Source organism: Peromyscus californicus, unplaced genomic scaffold (assembly GCF_007827085.1).
Source record: "Peromyscus californicus insignis strain IS unplaced genomic scaffold, ASM782708v3 Scaffold_19__1_contigs__length_69161282, whole genome shotgun sequence".
Classification (NCBI taxonomy): Eukaryota; Metazoa; Chordata; class Mammalia; order Rodentia; family Cricetidae; genus Peromyscus; species Peromyscus californicus.
The window spans coordinates 46,518,655-46,524,994 of record NW_026294491.1 but is presented as its reverse complement, the minus strand read 5'-3'; the positions used below and the strand labels follow the sequence as shown (position 1 = coordinate 46,524,994).

The 6,340-nt window shown below is 35.6% G+C and overlaps 1 non-coding gene across 1 annotated transcript; it reads left to right on the top strand.

Annotated features, from left to right (window-relative positions):
- Positions 1-5,558: 5,558 nt before the first annotated feature.
- Positions 5,559-5,663, top strand: LOC128115075 (U6 spliceosomal RNA). The gene has a single exon (XR_008219973.1). It is a non-coding gene; the product is annotated as a U6 spliceosomal RNA (small nuclear RNA).
- Positions 5,664-6,340: the final 677 nt, after the last annotated feature.

Below are 6,340 nucleotides of genomic sequence, written 5' to 3'. Positions count from 1 at the left end.
TAGTGGCAACACCCACAATAGACTGGGCCGTACAACATCAATCTGTAATTAAGAAAGTACTCTACTGGCTGGCATATAGCTAGATCTCATGGAAACATTTTTTACTCAACTGAGTTTCTTCTTCACAGATTACTACAACTTTATTCAAGTTGACATAAAACTAGCCAGCATAGTGGCTGCCCAATATACTTAAAGAATTTTCTCTGATTGTGATTGAGAACTACATGAATGGCAGTTATATAGCTAATAACAAAGTAAAAGTAGTCATAGGTTTTGGGACAGAGTAATAACAATCATAAGGCAATTGGTTATCACTATAACATTGAAGCCACTATTGCGCCAATAACCATATAATTTCAAGATAGTCATTGTTGTAGTCCATAGTGTTCACAACTGTTTAACACTTGTTGATAATTTCTCTTTCTTAGCAGCCTGCATAGGACCTTCTGGTGCCATGGAGGCTTGACCTCTGTGGAGAAGTTCTCCATGTTTTATGACAAACTGTGTGTTGTCTTCAACAATAGTCTTACAGTAAGTTTCATGGACCAAAAGCAATGACAATAGATTAAATTGCTTCGGGCTTATCGAATTCTGCTGCTCAGTAAGCAAGACATATCCGACAGTTTATTTGGCAACATATGGGTTCTTTCAAGAGTATTATCCCTTAAGTAGAGTAACACCTATCCACTCATCCCCCTATACACATATCTGACAGAGACAAGACAGACAGACAGAGAATGATGTAAATAAGTGGGTTATAATATGGCTTTTCAAAACATCCTTAGGTGGTTTTGTTGTTTATTTGTTTATTATTTTGCCCTCTTCTGTTTTAAGCCCAGGTTCTTATATGGGAATTAACTTTTGCAACAGTGTGCTTTGAATACAAATTATGATTAGCTTAAGAGAAGCAGTGAATTCCCAAAGAAATTATTTTCCTGTCCATCTGCACATGTTGCTTTATGTTCCATCATGGAAAGAAGATAGAGAAAACCATGGGGGAAGTATTTATGTTCTGACCACTGTTTCCTAAATCTATCCAGGCATACAAATATAGAGAAGTGTTTGTAAAATGATTGTAGAATTATTCAACTGCTATCTTTCTAGAGGATTTCTTTCTTTTTTTCTTTCTTTCTTTCTTATTTGTTTGTTTATTTATTTATTTACCTGAAGCAAGGTCTGGCCTTGACTTCTGAAAAGACAAACCTGCATCTGAGTCTTGAATGTTATAACCAAAATGTTTGCCCCAACATGCCCAGCTTGAGGGGTGTTATTCTTGAACTTGATGATTTAATCTGTAATATTAATACATATATCACACCATATCTGTTATTTATAGTCATTTGTATATCATTTAATTATATTAAATCTCCATAGGCTTTAGTTCTATCTTTGGATTTTTAAGTGTAAGTAAAACAAAATATTTGGCAATAGCACCTTGCTAGTAATATTTAATCCTCTATTATATCATAGAGTATAAGAATGAATTTAAAGTGAAAAATAATCTTCCTAATTATTTTTATTTTTAATTTATGAAAATTCAGTCTTTTTTCATTTTTCTTTATTAAGAAATTTTCTGCTCATTCTACATACCACCCACAGATCCCACCTCCTCCCTCCTCTCACCTCCTAGCCCTCTCTCCCAAGCCACCCCACATCCCCACATCTCCCAAATCAAGGTCTCCCCTGGGGAGTCAGCAGAGCCCTGCAGACTGAGCCTAGGCAGGTCCAGGTGCAGTGGAAAAATTGAGTCTTAATATGTTGTCATGACTCATAACAACCTTTTTTTCATGCGATCTCTTTTCTCAACCTTCTAAATAGCTAGAACTGAAGAATTTTGCCATGAAATTCAGTTCTAATCATGTTCAAATTAAAGTGAATTTTACTATGCCCATATCAAGTAGACTGATCAAATTTAAACATCATAAATTATCTGATGGCTGATTCTAAGACAGCCTAAACATTGAAAACTATGTGCAGTGTGAGAAAAGGATTTGTTTGCCTTTGTCACAAGTTAATCAAAGCCCTAAGACTCCTAACAGAAATTCATGAGAAAACAGATAAAAGCAGAAACAAGAGTGTGTTTTTTATTCCATTACACTGCTTTGAAAGTTCTGTTTGTCACCATATGTTGAGTATGAGCATGGGTCTACTCTTGAGCAAGCCCAGCAGAGATTTGACATACTGAGTTTGCCAAAACATGCAGTGACAATCTGGTGCATTCAGAAGGGCCAGCATCATGAGAATAGAGAGTCAGTACTTCTGTGCAGTCATTAGTGTTTATGAAATCAGTTGAGCATAAAGAGGAAGTGTCACTGACTTTCAAGACAGCAGACTGACGTGAAGGAGTGCAGCAGAAATTATGATGATGGTGTGTCCAATTCTGTAGTTATAACTGGGCATGTTCCTTTTTAGAGACATATAAGAAAAAACATTTACAATGTTAAGAAGTATCTACTTTGTCCCCTTCACCCAGAGTGAGGGGAGAAGTCCATACTCATCATTACCTTTTTAAAATTGTTAGTAATGTCATATTATATTATTCATTCATAGCAGGTAAGGAAAAAGATGGTTCAAATATGGTTATAAATAAATATTCACCATAATAATATCACTATCCTGTCCAGATGGTCTTTCTACAATAGCACTTTCTATATTTTGAATAAATCGAAAATATGTTGATACTTATACTATATATTTGCATTATATGTGGTTCTTTATTTTGGTTGTTAACTTACTGTAAAATGTAGAATAAATTCAACAAAATTTTTAATTGTAAATATTAATTTATGTCTTAAAGCTTTTTGAGTATTTCAGAAATGATACTTCACTTGAATTGTAGTATTTTTATTCACAATATTACACCACATGTCTTCAAAAATTGGTTGAACTTTGATTTGTTTTACTTTTGAGTCATCTTTCCTTAGAATAATTGACAGAATAACTTTCCCACATATAATGTAGAAATAGAATTCCTTAAGTTTTTGTATCTCAGATTGAACATAAAGATAATCAAGCAATGTGATGTAACCTCATATAGAAAGAAAACAATGAGCTTTAACATTTAATTATCATAAAAGAACTCTGCACCACATTCAAAACCTATGAATATGCAAAGCTTAATTAAACAATGATATGGAAAAGAACACAATTAAAATCAAAAGACATGAATGGATTTTTCTAAAAATATTGTTTTTAAAAGTTCACAGACTTGCTGATAGTGAAAACCATTTTTGAGAATTTTCTCATCTGCTTCACTGTATCATCTAAATAGCTGGAACAAATTTGTCATGTTTTCTTAACTGTGTTTCTCTATGGATGTTGACAATACCTTCCTTCTATTCATCTCAAACCTATGCAAGTAGGCTTATGATTCTTCTTTTTTTTTTAGTTTTTATTTTTTCCTATGAAGTTACATAGGTTGACATCTTGGAGTGTAAGGCTTTCGCAATTTGGAAAACAAGTGTAAACCACATGGTACCAAAATTAATATTTCTTGATGTAAAGATTCTAAAATTCTAGGAGGTTCTCTTTCAAGATAAATAGAACTGAAAATTCTATAACTGAACCAGTTTATTCAATATGTTCTCAATAAGGAAGCAATCAAACAGGAGGTTGGTTTTTGAGAGAGAAAGTTATTTGACATTAAGGAAAGAATTCAGAATATGGCCATGGTTCTACTTGTTGGGTCTGTGAAGACAGCATATGAGTGTGCATGATGCATGCAAGTAATCAAACAGTATTTTGATGTTATTGCATTCTTGATGAAGAATAGACAGCTTTAAGTGATCTCAAACTGAATTTTAATACTATTGTACAATGTATTATAAAACGGTTTTTCAGATTAATAAAAACTATCAAATAAACTTTTAAATCACAAAATATAATTGAGTCTGTGATTATGAAAGAAAAATTAAATCAGTTAATTCAATGGTATTTTATTTTGGAAGATATTTGCAATATTAAAAAATGATTAAGTCACTACTCAAGATAATTCAAATTAGGGAATAGATAATTAATAGTAAAAGTAATGAAATACCAAGGCAAAATTTTGTCTATCGTTTAAACCATTCTTTAAATTCCACATATATTTCCAAATAAGATGTGTTTTTTTTTCTTTAATATAAACGTTAATATATTACAATTTTATGATAGGTATATATTCAGGATTTTTTTGTTACATTCGACCTTCTTTTTAATTCAGAATTTTTTTTATTCATTTTAACATACCAATCAAGGATCCCCTCCTCCTACCCCTCCAGCATCTCCTCCCTAACCCACCTCCCATTCCCTCCTACAAGAAGGTAAGACCTCCCATGGGGAGTCAGCAGAGTTTTATAAATTCAGTAGAGGCAGGTCCAAGCCCCTCCCCCTGCCTCAAGTCTGTGGGAGGTGGCCCACCATAGTGGGCTCCAAAAAGCCAGCTCATGCACCAAGGATGGATTCTGATCCTACTACCAGGGGTCTCCTTAACTATACAACTGTTCTGCTATATAGAGGATCTAGTCCAATCCCACGCAGGCTCCATGGCTGTTGATCTAAATTTCATGAGTTCCCACTAGTTTGGTTTGGTTGTCTCTGTAGGTTTCCCCATCATGATCTTGATTCCCTTGCTCATAGAATCCCTCTTCTCTCTCTTTGACTAGACTCCTGGAGCTTGGTCTGGTGCTTGGCTGTGGATCTCTGCATCTGCTTCCACCAGTTACTAGAGAAAGGCTCTATGATGCTAGAGTATTCATCAATCTGGTTACTGGGATAAACCAGTTCAGGCACCCTCTCCACTATTGCTAGTAGTCTATTTGAACTGTATACAACATGGAAAAGGCTAGATACAAAAAGTTTTGAATCAGATATAGGCCCCAACGCTAATTGTCTTCTTTTAATCCCTTTACTCCCCATCAAAATTACCAAAATTTTTCAGAAATAACATAGACAATGATTAATACCAAAATATTTTTTGAAAATTGAATATGTAAATGTTGTGTTTTTCATCATTCCCATTCTTTCTTCTCTCTCTTCTAAACCTTCATCTCCTCCAATCTCAAATTAATAACCTTTTCTCTTCTCTCCTTTAATTATCGATATATGACACGTGTGTGTGTGTGTGTGTGTGTGTTTTGTAGGAAATACAAAGTACCCAGTTCATTTAGTGTTGCTTGTGTGTACCTGCACTTTGTTATCACTTGTGATTCTATAACCTATCAGAGTGCACATCCCTAAAGAAACTTATATATGACAGGGAATCAACACATATAAAATCACTTAAAGAAGAGCTGCACAACACCAGCTCACATGTCATTGTGGATGGAGAAATATCACAAGGCACTTCCTCTAGATGCAGAGCTGCATATAATTAAAGGCTGCTGAGAGAGGAAGAATTGCCTTTCTTCCCAGACAAAAGATAATGGTGTATGCAAAAAAGTATATAGGTATATTTTGTTGCTTGAAAATCTAATCAATTAATTGCTTTAGGGCCTTCTCATTATTTTCAGTTGCTCATTGATATCAAAAGTGTTTAATGGAAGGGTAAATCTGTAACTATTTTTAAGAAATAGTGGCTTGTGCTTGCTTCGGCAGCACATATACTAAAATTGGAACGATACAGAGAAGATTAGCATGGCCCCTGCACAAGGATGACATGCAAATTCGTGAAGCTCCATATTTTTGGTCCTGTGCTCATTGCATGAGTTGGCTGTTTGAAACCTGGGGACTATGCAGGGTAGCTTGGCTCGGCCTGGGAGGAAGGGACTGGACCTGCCTGGACTGAGTCTACCAGGTTGATCTCAGTCCTCGGGGGAGGCTTTGCCCTGGAGGAGGTGGGAATGAGGGGTGGGCTGGGGGGAAGGTGAGGGGGGGCGGGAGGGGGGAGAACAAGGGAATCCGTGGCTGATATGTAGAACTGAATTGTATTGCAAAATAAAAAAAAAAAAGAACAAGAAAAAGAAATAGTAGCTTAAGAACAAATAGGAAGTATATAAATCAGCATTCTTTACCTAATTTGCAAGTATTTCCTTCATTAAAATGGTCTCCCTCTAAGCAACTAGCATCATCATAGAGTTCATCCCCAAGGGCTGCTGTTTATCCTCCAGAATGATCACCTAGCTTGGGTCAGTTTCACTAAGCCATGGTCAAGCTGCATCACAAACGTATGATCTGTGCAGGTGAATAGAGCTTTATTGGTGAAATTATTAAGGACACTCCACGTAGTTAAAAGGAGATTTATTTAATGGTGTAACCTACAAATTAAGGGATAGGTAGGCTGCGGGGTCTGGGAAAGGTGTATCGCAGTCCAGCGGTGTTCTCTGGAGCTCTGCTTGGTCCACCTCCACCGTCCAGGGTCCCG